We start from the raw sequence: 15,414 nt of genomic DNA, 5'->3' as shown, positions 1-15,414 counted from the left end.
ATTGACCAACGTTTCAATTTGGTTAGCTAAATGCAGGTAGTATAGTGCCCCTGATAGACCTGATGGTAAAGTCAGAAAGCCTGCAGAAGCCTAGGCAAGATATAAGATTAATGACGTAGCAGCTTGCTTAGTTCCAATTGACAGACTCATTTTTTTCCAACATGAACAGCGAGGCAACTTCGAGGTGAGAAATGCTTCCATTGCCCAAAAGCCTGCTGGAACAGACTACTGAGGATGGGGTTGTCATTTCAAATCACATAATCAAATATAAAAATATGGATATGAACTGAATTGGCCTATGCTTGTCAACAACAGCCAGTGTTTTTTTTTATTTTTATACCTGTGGCATAATCTGACTGATTTACCTTCCATTTCATGCAGTCTAACAACTGATCGGCAAGTGCGACATATCAATTGTGATCATGGTCACATTAACTTACAATTTCACTAAATAAATATAGCCACTAATAATTGCATAATAACACAAGGCTACAACAACAATGAACTGAAGTTAAAGGCTATTTATTAAATATGTTTGCCAGCTCCAGGTAGGCTACACAAGTGGCACAAACTGATTTGCAATGACTCCAGTGATATCATCATCATCATCATCATTTCAACATATTTATTGTATAAAATGGTAGGCTACAGTAGCCTGCATAGGAATTAATATGCTAATTGGTGGCCAAGAGATGCAACTGTATCATTATCCACATTTAATGTCAGTTTCCTTGTGAACTTCTCCCTATTACAGACGCACACGAGGGAACTCCATAACTTCCATTTCAAGACCCAAGAATTTAGCATGTTTAAAACCCTTCACTTGCTATGGTTTTCCATAAGGAAAGTCGACAGACAGAATGTGGTTTAATCCACCTCCGAGGAAATATTTGCAATGCACTCTAAGAGCCCCTAGTCGTTTTGCTGTGCTTTGTCACAGTCATTTCTAGACACGCATCTATTCTATTTCTATTTTTAAGCCATAGCCATGGTGGCCGCCATGCAATTCCGAAGTAGCCCAAAAACCCGCAACCAATACATTTTCTTCAAAGTATCCCAATTTGGCTGAAATAAAAAGACACGGCAACCCTGTTCATGAGATCTCTACCTGAAAATACATATTCTAAGTGATCAATAGTTTGTATTCAGCAGTCATAAAAGTATGCCTTACTTTGCAGAACTACAGAAATTGTCAGAGCGCATAGGCAGCAGTTCTATAGAGATTAAATGACTTGGATTGAAATCAAAATTTTTTAAATTTCTAAAATACACAACTAAAACATTTTATTAAAGTAATGTGAATAAATGGTTAATTAGTGATAAACATTAGGCTTGGGGGGTATCCAGATTTTCATCGTCATACAATCCTTCTCTCATCCTGGGATTTACTGTATTAATGGCATAGCACAGAAGGGGGTGCTAAAAATGCAAGAAAGCCTTCTGGTCAGAGGCCCATGGGTTAACAAAATTAGCACAAACAAGTAGAGAAATCAGATACTGTTGGCTCAATGCTAACGAGCGACAACAAATATAAAATAGCAAAGACAGACAAATCCAGCTCAAAGCTATACAAGCATAGCTAGTTGCTACCAAATGTCATTTTCGATGTGTAGTCATTTTCGAGCAAAATAAAATGAGAAATTGTGCAAATTAATAAAAGTTTTGAGGCATGTCTTTCTGAAGGAAGAGCAGCATGTGTACACTGAGCAAAAGTGAAAGAAAAAAACACTAGTAGGAAGCACAGGGGGAAACTGGCAACTATACAGATAACTCATCAGACAGGTCTTAGGTTCACTAGCTAGCTGACACACACACACCTTAAGTTCACTAGCTAGCTAACAGACAGACAACAGGTGTGTCTGCTTTTGTCAAGGAACAGCTACAATGGGCCTCTCACAGGTGCCTGAGCAAAACATGTTATTCTTTCTCTCAGGCTTATAATCTAAACGTGAAAACAACGTGTTAAAGCGGAACAGCACACAAACAACATAATATAACTAAAATATTGTATTAAACTAAAGTAATGTGAATAAATTATGGTTAGTAAGTGAATAGCAGTAATGGGCAGTCAATACCCTCATTGGACGAGTATTTTTTTTTTTTAATCTGCGTTACAGCAGTCAACCCAAATAATGCATAGTTCATTTATTGTTTTAAATTATCAACACCGGCAATTATTTTTTAATAATCTAACCCAAACTGAATGGACCTCAAAAGCACTAATAGCTCAACACTACTAGCTAGCTAACAGACATTTTAACTCTGGTTTGTCTAACAAGATAACAGACAGACCGCACGTGTCTGCTTTTGTCAAGGAATAGATACAACGGGCTTCGCGCTGGAGCAAAATAGGTTTATCTCTAATAACCTAATCATAGCCTGGCCTTTCACGTTCAAATAGCTACCAAGTGTAACAGCACACACCCTACCTGGGTAACACCCACACCATCCTTTTCCCAGGAGAAGGTGCCAGTCGGGCCCCAGGGATTTTGGGTGGAAGAGCCTTGTGGTGGAAGAGGGCCGACGTGCTGGAACCTGACAAAAGCACAGGCACCCGTCTAAAACACACACTCTCTCTGTAACAGACAGTTTCCCTTTCTCTCAAACACACCATCTCTCCCTACTCACAGGCTGGGTTAGAACAATGCCATGGCTCTGGTACCGACAGGCACGGTAAAGCCTGTGGAAGCGGTATCATTTCCTCCCTTACAATGCAGCTTAGCTTGGGCACACACATCAGAGTATGTACAGACCAGTTGTGAAGGTAGGAAACAACACCAGGGCTTGACATTTACTTTTTTTGCCACTTGCCCTATGGGAAGAAAAATAATAACTAAAATATTTTTAAATTAAGAATCTGTCCTCAAGCTTAAGTTTTAAAAAAAAATAAGGGAGGTGTAACACCATCAGCCAAAGGGTGACTGAAAATGAGTGACCTACACAGGAGGTTGCCGCCCATAGACGATGTTCTCGTCCCCTAGCAACCATCCTACCAAAAAATAAATATGAAGGACTAATCCATTGCGGAGGCCGCTGGGATGGCACACTAGTCTCACCAGTAACACATTTACTGTTAAATACCATAATTTCTAATATTCAATGTTAGTTTGGTTACTAATATTTATGTTAATGAATTCAGTATAGTATTCTTATTATTAGTCTATATAACGCAACATTTTTTGTGAGACCCATCAGTCGAGTTGAGAATGTGATGGAAACACAATTAACTTTTATTTTGGCATATGGGAATTTAACTGCAAAAGGTATTTTTATGGGTACCAAGTCACCACGCACAACCTTTACCTGCAACTGGTCAGTTGTAAGGAAACATTTCTGCTGGTAAAATGTGCATATTGGTTTTATGTTGATTTTTGAATAGTCACACGAAAAGAAAAAAAGGAGAATAAAATAAAAAATACATTTTTTTTTTTTAAATTGGTCGCCATTGGATGGAAACCTAGCTAGTGACAAAATATATTTAGTGGAGACAAATTATTTCCAATAGCCTATTCTACTCTGTTGGAGCTGTGGCACAAAATAGATGTGTAGTAGCCTAGGCCTATCTGGCTTTCTGTGTGCGCTGAAAAGTGGAGATTGAACCTCGCTGGCTGTGCATCGTGATCGTTGTAAATCATCATGGGCTGCAAAGAAACTGTCGTCCTCAGAACTGGATAATTATAAACTGATAAGGATTGTTGCCTCCTCCTGCGATCTCATTAGGCCTTGGCAGGTTGCACATTGCTAGAATATGTTAATAGGCCTAGGCCAACAACGCATCATTTCTGTCAGCTGAGGAAAAAGTTTAAGATTCAGTTCTTTAAACTCCCCATATTTTTCCATCTTGATATTGTTTGCTCAATTTCACTTCTTGTGGCCTAAAATGTAATTAAAAATAAATCTGTGATTGAGAATAGCTTAGACTCCGACTTTCATAATTATTACCATTTAAAAGCTGCATCTTTAGAACATTAAACACTTACAGTGCCTTGCGAAAGTATTCGGCCCCCTTGAACTTTGCAACCTTTTGCCACATTTCAGGCTTCAAACATAAAGATCTAAAACTGTATTTTTTTGTGAAGAATCAACAACAAGTGGGACACAATCATGAAGTGGAACGACATTTATTGGATATTTCAAACTTTTTTAACAAATCAAAAACAGAAAAATTGGGCGTGCAAAATTATTCAGCTCCCTTAAGTTAATACTTTGTAGCGCCACCTTTTGCTGAGATTACAAATCTGGCCTTTATGGAAGAGTGGCAAGAAGAAAGCCATTTCTTAAAGATATCCATAAAAAGTGTTGTTTAAAGTTTGCCACAAGCCACCTGGGAGACACACCAAACATGTGGAAGAAGGTGCTCTGGTCAGATGAAACCAAAATTGAACTTTTTGGCAACAATGCAAAACGTTATGTTTGGCGTAAAAGCAACACAGCTCATCACCCTCAACACACCATCCCCACTGTCAAACATGGTGGTGGCAGCATCATGGTTTGGGCCTGCTCTTCTTCAGCAGGGACAGGGAAGATGGTAAAATTGATGGGAAGATGGATGGAGCCAAATACAGGACCATTCTGGAAGAAAATCTGATGGAGTCTGCAAAAGACCTGAGACTGGGACGGAGATTTGTCTTCCAACAAGACAATGATCCAAAACATAAAGCAAAATCTACAATGGAATGGTTCAAAAATAAACATATCCAGGTGTTAGAATGGCCAAGACAAAGTCCAGACCTGAATCCAATTGAGAATCTGTGGAAAGAACTGAAAACTGCTGTTCACAAATGCTCTCCATCCAACCTCACTGAGCTCGAGCTGTTTTGCAAGGAGGAATGGGAAAAACTTTCAGTCTCTCAAAAACTGATAGAGACATACCCCAAGCGACTTACAGCTGTAATCGCAGCAAAAGGTGGCGCTACAAAGTATTAACTTACTGAAATATAACATTTATATAACATTTATTGAAAAGGGCTGGAGCAAATAGGAATACAGGCAACGCCAACAATGCACAGCCGTGTCATTGATTCAATTCTGATTGGAGTAATTTTTTGATGTTTGGGTGTCATTTTTTTTACTTGGCCATTCATTCAACTGAAATCTATATTATTACTTGACCTGGACACACCTTAAAATGTTGAGCCCTGAACACCTCTGCTACGCAAATTCTCAACACAGGGGCACCACAGGGGTGCGCACTCCTGTACTCCCTGTTCACCTCAAATCATCAAGTTTGTTGACGACACAGCGATAGGCCTGATTACAAACAATGGCAAAACAACCTACTGGAAGCGGTGAAACCCGTGGCGGAGTGGTGCCAGGAAAATAACCTCTCAACGTCAACAAAACGAAGGATCTGATCGTGGACTACAGGAAACGGTAGAGAGACTTCTAGAGATACACACCATTGAGAGCGGTGGCAATTGCACCATCCATAACCACAGGGCTTTACAGGTGGTGGTGCGGTCAGCTCAATGCATCATCGGGGGCACACTGCTTGCCCTCCAGGATATCAACAGCACCTGCTGTCACAGAAAGGCCAAGAAGATCATAAAGGACCTCAGCCACCCGCCCAAAGCCTGTTCACCCCCTACAATCTAGAAGAAGGAGACCGTACAGGTGCAACAAAGTTGGGATCGAGAGACTGATAAACAGCTTCCATCTACAAGCCATTGCACTGTTAAAACACCCTCCGCCCAATACCCTGCCTTGAACATTAGAGACTGCTTTGCCCTACGTACATAGTCATTGAACACTGGTCACTATAATTATGTTCACACACCGTTTTTCCCACTTTATATGTACAGTTGAAGTCGGAAGTTTACATAAACACGTTTTAATGACTCCAACCTAAGTGTTTCAACAGCTCCACAAATTTCTTGTAACAAACTGTAGTTTTGGCAAGTCTTTGTGCATGACACAAGTAATATTTTCAATAATTGTTTACAGACATATTATTGAATTTATAATCACAATTCCAGTGGGTCAGAAGTTCACATACACTAAGTTGACTGTGCCTTTAAACAGGTTGTAAAATTCCAGAAAATTATGTCATGGCTTTAGAAACTTCTGAAAGACTAATTGACATCATTTGAGTCATAGATGGCATCATGAGGCAGGAAAATGATGCAGATATGTTGAAGGAACATCTCAAGACATCAGTCAGGAAGTTAAAGGCTTGGTCACAAATGGGTCTTCCAAATAGACAACACCACCAAGCATACTTCCAAAGTTGTTGCAAAATGGCTAAAGGACAACAAAGTCAAGGTATTGGAGTGGCCATCACAAAGCCCTGACCTCAATCCTATAGAAAATTTGTGGGCAGAACTGAAAAAGTGTGTGCGAGCAAGGAGGCCTACAAACCTGATTCATCTACCTCAGCTCTGTCAGGAGGAATGGGCCAATATTCACCCAACTTATTGTGGGAAGCTCGTGGAATGCTACCCAAGTTTGACCAAGTTAAAAAATGTAAAGACAATGCTACCAAATACTAATTGAGTGTATGTAAACTTCTGACCCACTGGAAATGTGATGAAAGAAAACACTGAAATAAACAATTATCTCCATTATACTGACATTTCACATTCTTAAAATTAAGTGGTGATCTAACTGACCGAAGACAGAATTTTTACTAGATTTAAAATATCAGGAATTGTGAAAAACAGTTTAAATGTATTTGGCTACGGTGTATGTAAACTTCCAATTTCAACTGTATATACACTGTATTCTAGTCATGGTTCATCCTCAAGAACTACTGCTTATATTCATATACTGTCCACACACGCACACACACACACACACTGCTCATTCTGACATTTCTTCATTTATTTGGGGGGGGGGATTATGTGATTGCTAGGTGTTATTAATGCACTGTTGGAGCTAGAAACAAGCATTTCGCTGCACCTGCGATAACATCTGCAAATCTGTGCCCATGACCAAAGGAAAACAAGAGAGATGTAGCTGAACACTCCCTATATGACCTCCTGTGTGTTTTCCATGTTGACCAAAACTGTCCAGCATGCAGCACTGTAGAAGCATGTAGAGCTCTGATCCTGCTGGCCCTATCTCTGCATGGGTCTATAATAAGAGCTGGGTTAGGACTGCTTTATGAGCTGGAGAAAGATAAGCGGTGTGTGTGACCCTCCACTCATCCTTCCCTCTGAGCTCCTTTGAAACTCAGCACCCTCCCCCTCTTCTGTTATTTATTTTCTATCCCACGTTGTTGGGAGGTAGTGGAGCAGCTAAATAGCCACAGATGGTCCAAACTACACATTCATTGGAAAGGCTAAGGATGATGTTTTATACTTCTAGTCACACACAACTACTAAGTACGAAACATAAGACTTGCACTTGTTTCTGTGCACTGCACATGTCTTTAAAAATACTGCTGTATGTATTGCACTATCAGAGTTTACTTAGTGTAGCGGTGTTGACATATGCGCAAAATAGTTGTGCAACAGTACTGACACTAGTCAGGCGTATGAACAAAGCAGTGGAACAGACTCTACAATGTGTAGCAACTCCTCTTTGAAGCTGCTTCACTAAGCAAAACTCTGGGTCAGAGAGATAGCGCTGCGGTGGATAGCTCCAGTGTCACGGGCTCCTGACCAATGCTGCTTCATTTCCTATGACGAAAACAGCTTCTGGACATCAGAACAGCAATCACTAACCTTGATTTAGATAAAGATTTCTACTTCAACAAGTCTGCAGCTCCAGACATTCTGCTTACCTCAGACCAGATCCTGATCACGGGACTCGAAAGAGGAAGCAGCGGTGCAAGAAGCAAGTGAGGCAGCGTCATGACGAGATTATGTCGATGAGCATGTAGACCGCCACTGCGCTCTGTTTTTCTTGCGAGAGTGCAGTCACTGGAGAACAACTGGATAAGCTCAGTTCGAGACTTTCCCGCCGACGGGTCCTAAAACTGTAATATCCTATGTTTCCAAGACGTAGTGGAAATAAGACATGGCTATACAACTATTTGTTTTTTTCTACTAAGCTGCAGGACTGGAATATGTCCCGGGATTCATCTGATAACATTGTGTAAACCACATCAGTAACGAGCTTCATTAATAAGTGCATTTACAATGTTGTCCCCACAGAAACCATGTCTTATAGGCAGCAACCACAGAGCTAAAAGGCTAGAAGTGCCACTTTCAAGGAGTGGGACATTAATCCGGACACGTATAAGAAAAACCGCTACGACCGCTGATGAGTGAAACAGGCAAAGCGTCCATACAAGAATAAGCAAAGCAAATTACTATGCTTGCTTCGAGGCAAGCAACATTGAACCATGCATGAGAACACCAGTTGTCGCGAACGGCTGGGTGACCTTGCTTACTGTAGCTGATGTGATCGACACCTTTAAACATGTTAACATTCACAAACGGCTACCTCAGTTACCTCGTACCCCTGCACATCGACTCAGTACTGGTTCCCCCTTTATATAATCTTACTTTTACTTGTTTTGTTAGTCGGTAATCACTGTGTATTTATTCCTTGTGTCTATTTCAATTGATCTTAACTCTGCATTGTTGGAAAGGGTACATTCTTTTGGGGACAGGTCGGAAAGCATAAAAAAATGTATGGCAATTTAGCTAGTTAGCTTGCACTTGCTAGCTAATTTGTTCAATTTAGCTAGCTTGCTGTTGCTAGTAAATTTGTCCTGGGATATAAACATTGAGTTGTTATTTTACCTGAAATGCACAAGGTCCTCTACTCCGACAATTAATCCACACATAAAACTGTCAACCGAATCATTTCTAGTCATCTCTCCTCCTTCCCGGATTTTTCATCATTGAATTTATATGGTGATTGGCATCTAAACTTCCATAGTATTACCCCAACGACCGGCAAAACAGTTCATCTTTCAATCACCTATGTGGGTATAACCAATGAGGACATGGCACATTTTTCAGATACACCAATAACAAAAAAGAAGCAGGCATGGTAAATGACTGAGATTTGGGTCTGTGTACAAAAGGGGTATTATTATTATTATTATTATACGTGTGGAGGGGAACACAGACACACACAAGTGTTTGCTCTCAAAGTTCACTGGGTCAGAGTGCACATTGCACGCTGGAAAGGAACAAAGCCTGACACCCAAATGCTCATGCATGCTCTCACACACACGAAGAAAGATCTGTATAAAACCTCTGAGAAAAGGGGAGAACAAGAAGAGGAGCGAGAGCAGTAGAGCCCCCTCTCATTGGAATAAAAGCAGGCAGAGCAGAGGGCGGCAGTATATATATGGGCTGTTATTTTTCCATCACACAGTCATGATGGATTGATCCTTTCTTCTTTCCCACAAAGAACAGAACAATGTTACATTGTACGCTTCTGTGAGAGTGAGTGAGTGAGTGAGTGTGTGTGTGTGGGGGGGGGGGGGCACTGTCTAATGGAAGATGAGCAACAGCTGCGGCCTGAACAAACAGTTGCATCTCTTCAACCGCTACACACCTCTCAACCCCTCGCTCTTTCTCTCCCTCCCTGAAAGAGCCGCTCAAACCTCTCTGGGCCACCTCTCCTACAGAGCAACATGGCCAGGGGCCACACGCACACAATATTAATGTATTTTTCTCCTCACAGAAGACAAGTACATACAGGATGCATGGCCTTCCAAACACTCATTTCTATTGAATTGTTGTTGTTTATTTGTTTTTTTTTAAATAGGCACGGCATTGTTTCCACCAGTGTCTCCCAGCCTCCCCTCCCCTTCCACTTTCACACAAAGGAAACTAAAGTTGAAAAATATATCGCCAACAGAAATTTTAAAAAATGGATGGTGTTCAGAGATAGGTGGGAGGGGTTCAGTGGAGCTCAAGGGTGGGATTAAAAACAACTAATACTGTGTCCGTAAAATTATATACAATGCATTCGGAAAGTATTCAGATCCCTAGACTCTTTCCACATTTTTTTACAGCCTTATTCTATAATTATTTAAACATTTCTCCCCCCCTCAATCTACACACAATACCCCATTATGACAAAGCATAAACAGGTTTTTAGAATTCCCGTTTCGCATGGTCAGTCCTTTACGTGCCTTTCGGCAAACTCCCAAGCGGGCATTCATATGCCTTTTACTGAGAGGCTTCCGTCTGGCCTGATTGGTGGAGTGCTGCAGAGATGGTTGTCCTCTGGAAGGTTCTCCCATCCACAGAGGAGCTCTGTCAGTGACCACCGGTTTCTTGGTCACCTCCCTGATCAAGGCCCTTCTCACCCTGATTGCTCAGTTTGGCCGGGCGGCCAGCTCTAGGAAGAGTCTTGGTGGTTCCAAACTTATTCCATTTAAGAATGGAGGCCACTGTGTTCTTGGGGACCTTCTATACATTATAAATGTTTTGGTACCATTCCCCAGATCTGTGCGCCAACACAATCCTGTCTTGGAACTCTACGGACAATTCCTTAGACCTCATGGCTGGATTTTGCTCTGACATGCAATGTCAACTGTGGGATCTTATATAGACAGGTGTGTGCCTTTCCAAATCATGTCCAATCAAGTGAATTTACCACAGGTGGACTCCAATAAAGTTGTAGAAACATCTCAAGGATGATCAATGGAAACAAGATGCACCCGAGTTCAATTTCAAGTCTCATAGTAAAACGGTCTGAATACTTACGTAAATAATTTGTTTATTATTAATCAAATTTGCACAAAAAAAAAACCTGTTTTCACTTTGTCATAATGGGGTTGAGTGTAGAATAATGTAGATCTTTTTTTTCAATCCATTTTAAAATAAGGCTGCAACAAAAAGGTGGATAAAGTCTAGGGGTCTGAATACTTTCTGAATGCACTGTAGGTTCAGAAATTGATAAACAGCTCGGTTAAAAATATGGCAAAATAGAAAAGGAATTAAAAAAAGGATACTAAAGAAACTTCCAGAAACGTTCCTCAGAGTGGAAGAGCATGTTTATCCAGGTCCCTGCATGTCCAAACCTGCCTCAGTTGTAGAGGAAGCACACACACACACTCAGTGGTCATGCCTGTAATAGACACTTCTGCCATCTCGTCTCGCTCCATTCAGAATTAATCTCAGTGACACACAAGTCATCTCAAGTTTCTGACACACCATCAACATTCACTGCATGTCTATACCCAACAGGCAGAGAGAAAGCGTGGGAAGGAACAGAGGTGGGGAAAGAGGTGGTAAGTGTTGTTTTCTTTAAAATCACAGGCCCATAGTAAACCTGAGAGGATATCACAAGGGAAGAAGAGGATAACGCGTAGTGTGTACACGTGCGTGCGTCCTCCTTGGCTCTATAGGGCAGACAGTGAGCTGAGCTTTTATCTGATGATCCTCTCTCAGGGCTCTGGACCAAGTTCACAGCTTTCCATGACACAACCAGCTAACAGCTCAGCTTACCCAGACAGGCCAGCAGTGGTGAGCCGAGCCTCTGGGACCAGACACACTGCAGGGTGACAGAGGGCTGGGTGGTTACTACCCAAGGTAAGGCCTTCATGGGTTCTAGAAGGAGGGAGATTAAAGTGTCAATACAGGAGTAAGCTTAACTGTTTTCAATCCCAAGTGTTTCTTTCTCCCACTGTGGGTTTTTGCGGTCGTCTGCATTTCAGAGCCCAAGCTAAGGTCAGTGCAGTGAGTAGTAATGCCCAGTAAAGTGATTGTCATACTTCCACCCATTGGTCTTGAGTGTGAACAGTGGCATCACAGGTCCCTGGAGAATCCCTTGCTAGACATGTGCCCATCAGGATGTAAAACATGTTACACACCATCTTGGTCAGGTTCCCTCCCAACTGTGTGTCTGTGTGCTCTTTCGGGTGTGAAGATATCTACAGACGGAGCACAAATTTATGTTATAAACTGATGCCTCCTACACAGGCCAGGGAGACTGAGTAGAGTAGTACAACAAAGAAAATCTGGAGAAAGGGGCTTCCAGTTCACTTCAAATAGGTGCACCTCACTCACAGGGTAAGCTGAGGCTCTAAAAGGGAAATCTGGGCAAGCCAAGAGGGACTCTAATGATAAAGACACAGGAGTAGTATTGCAGGCTTGGTTCTCTTTGGGGAAAATAAATGTTTAAACCTGGTTAATTTCTACACAAATAAAATAGTTATTTGTTACATGCTGTGTAGACTAACAGTGAAATGATTACTTACCAGGTCTCGAAATTCCCGGCGGCAGTAATGCCCATCTAAAAAATAATCCATGCTTTGCAGCCAGTGGCCATTATGTCTGGACTGAATATAATAATTACAATTCGCTTCTCCCGGCTGCCAATCGCCCTGCTCCGAAGCACTTATCACACATGGCTCTCTCAGATCTCAATTCTTATTAGCCAATGTACGTCATGAGATCATGTCCTCAGGCGTCACTACAAGTGAAGACCGAAGTCAGGGATGGAACGGTGCATGTCCTTATCAAATTCCGAGGCGCATATTGAAGTTAGACATTTCCTCTGGCAACAAGATGAGTGGAGAACAGAAAGAGCATTAGCCCATGTCAATCTACTATCCACCATAGTTACCCAACATTATCTATTGGTCAGCTTGTCATTCTGTGTCAGAAATAAATATTCCAAAAACAGACCTCTGGGACAGTTGTGGGATGATAGATTCCAAATTCATACAACCACTGTACATCAACAATACCTTTAAAAGCAGTGAGGCTTCTGCAACAGAGCTGAAGGTTTAGCTTAAAAATGTTCCTACATTATTTCTTCACATAAGCAGTGAATGTGTGCACCGCAGTAGGCTATACATGCAAATGTTCCCAAATGCAATTGCCGAAAAAAGCCGTTCTCAACAGCCCAGGTTTCATGTGACAAATGAAAATATATTTCAGAATGAGGGAAGATAAAGATGAAACAACTGGCTAATATGACTAAGATCGTGTCCACGGCTGCTGGACAACAAAAAAAAGTTATTTGAAAACCAATTTATTTTTACCTTTATTTTACTAGGCAAGTCAGTTAAGAACAAATTCTTATTTTCAATGACGGCCTAGGAACAGTGGGTTAACTGCCTGTTCAGGGGCAGTACGACAGATTTTGTACCTTGTAGCAAGTTCGAATCCCTGAGCTGACCTTTCGGTTACTAGTCCAACGCTCTACCCAATGGCTACCCTGCCGCCCCCCAATAGGACATGAGAGAAATTAGAGAAATAACCTACTGGTTTCAATGACATATGAGGAAGGGTTTATAAAGTAATTCCCTCTGCATTCCTATGGTAGGAATTTGGCTAAGAACAGCCAGGTTTTAAACAATTACGTTTACGGTTAAAAAGTTTCAAAATGTAGACTGCCTCTGCTCAGATTGCAATGATGTTGTGGTGTGCAACAGGCACTGGCTTTTCTCACCCATCTGTGCGACAGAATAAAGCCTTGATGTTAATATTAATTATATATATTTGTCAAAATATGACTGGCGTTAATGCTGTAATTACAGTATAGGCTTACCACAAAAAAATGAATGAGGCAAGTGGAAAAAAGGAACTTGTCTATAGGCCCCAAATTAAAAACCAAAATTGGATAAAACTTCTTCGGGATTGGTGTCCTGTCCACGGGACAGTTGAGCTAACGTTAACTGGGCTATGTTCTGGGCTAGGTATGCTTTCACCGAAAAGCATTTTATAAATATGACACTGTGGTTGGTTTAACAAGAAGTTAATCTTTAAACCTATGTAAAATATGTTTTGTTTTCTGAATTTTTATAATGAGCATTTCTGCCTCCCACTTCCTGGTTGGATTTTTCTCAGGTTTTCACCTGCCATATGAGTTCTGTTATACTCACAGACATCATTCAAACAGTTTTAGAAACTTCAGTATTATTATTACTACTATTACTACTACTACTACTACTACTACTACTACTACTACTACTAATAATAATAATAATAATATATTAGCATCTGGGACAGAGTAGGAGGCAGTTCACTCTGGGCATGCTATTTATCCAAAAGTGAAAATGCTGCCCCCTATCCCAAAAAGGTCATAAGCTTTTCATTTGTAAACTAAAAACATAATTCCACTTTGACATTATTGGGTATTGCGTGTAAGCTAGTGACAAAATATAATTTAATCCATTTTTTAATGCATGCTGTAAAAACAAAAAATGTGGAAAGTGTCTTCCGGGTTGGAGCGAGCGGTCGCATCCGCACTTCGGTCCGCAGGTAGTATAACTTTTCATTACATTTCATTACATTTCATTATAGTACAACGGTTTGATTTGTCTAATCTTACCAATTTCTTCTTAGCTAGCTACATAGCCGTCTTTGTATCAAAGATAATTGCGTAATTATCGTATTTCGTCGTCCTAACGTAGTCTACACTGCTATCTGCCCAGCAGCTAGCCAGCTAGCAAACGTCCGTCTACCGAATAGCAGCACTGTAGAAACTATTACACTCAACTGAACGACTTGATTAGTGTAGTGGTAGCTAGCTACATAGTTGTCTTTGCTGTCTTCGTATCCAAGATAATTGTGTAGTTTAGAGTGTGTAGTCTTAGAGTGATTATCTTAATTTACCGAGGTTAGCTAGCCAGCTATTTGTCGTCCTTAACGTAGGAGACACTGCTAGCTAGCCAACAGCTAGCCAACGTCTTCCGAATAGAACTTCCGCACTCAACAACCCGGTCGCATTCCGCTTCGCTCCACAGGTAGTATCACATTTTCATTTCATTTCATTACAGCACAACGGTTTGATTTGTTTGATCGTAGCTAGCTACATAGCCGTCTTTGTATCAAAGATAATTGTGTAGTCTAGAGCGATTTTCTAGGTTAGCTAGCCAGCTATTGTCGTTCTTTTAACGCAACGTAATCAACACTGCTAGCTAGCCAGCTAGCCCCCGAATAGCAGCACTGTAGAAACTATTACACTCAACGGAACGACTTGATTAGTGTAGTGTCAACAACGCAGCCACTGCCAGCTAGCCTACTTCAGCAGTACTGTATCATTTTAATCTTTTTAGTCAATAAGATTCTTGCTACGTAAGCTTAACTTTCTGAACATTCGAGACGTGTAGTCCACTTGTCATTCCAATGTCCTTGCATTAGCGTAGCCTCTTCTGTAGCCTGTCAACTATGTGTCTGTCTATCCCTGATCTCTCCTCTCTGCACAGACCATACAAACGCTCCACACCGCGTGGCCGCGGCCACCCTAATCTGGTGGTCCCAGCTCGCACGACCCACGTGGAGTTCCAGGTCTCCGGTAGCCTCTGGAACTGCCGATCTGCGGCCAACAAGGCAGAGTTCATCTCAGCCTATGCCTCCCTCCAGTCCCTCGACTTCTTGGCACTGACGGAAACATGGATCACCACAGATAACACTGCTACTCCTACTGCTCTCTCTTCGTCCGCCCACGTGTTCTCGCACACCCCGAGAGCTACTGGTCAGCGGGGTGGTGGCACCGGGATCCTCATCTCTCCCATCTGTCTATCGCCTCCTTTGAATTACATGCTGTCAC

General features: G+C 41.5%; 1 protein-coding gene across 5 annotated transcripts in view; it reads right to left on the bottom strand.

Annotated features, from left to right (window-relative positions):
- ralgps2 (Ral GEF with PH domain and SH3 binding motif 2) overlaps positions 1-15,414 on the bottom strand; it is a 145,295-nt gene that overhangs the window by 120,394 nt on the left and 9,487 nt on the right. The window contains exon 2 of one of the 5 annotated variants that reach the window (XM_052458730.1): positions 11,361-11,462. The exons of the other annotated variants lie outside the window; for them this stretch is intronic. The gene's annotated coding sequence lies outside the window, so the exon portion shown is untranslated. The remainder of the gene's footprint in view (positions 1-11,360; positions 11,463-15,414) is intronic. 5 annotated transcript variants of the gene reach the window in all.

Source organism: Oncorhynchus keta, chromosome 1 (assembly GCF_023373465.1).
Source record: "Oncorhynchus keta strain PuntledgeMale-10-30-2019 chromosome 1, Oket_V2, whole genome shotgun sequence".
In the NCBI taxonomy this organism is placed as follows: domain Eukaryota; kingdom Metazoa; phylum Chordata; class Actinopteri; order Salmoniformes; family Salmonidae; genus Oncorhynchus; species Oncorhynchus keta.
The sequence above is the reverse complement of the archived record's forward strand: the minus strand, read 5'-3'. Positions and strand labels throughout refer to the sequence as shown.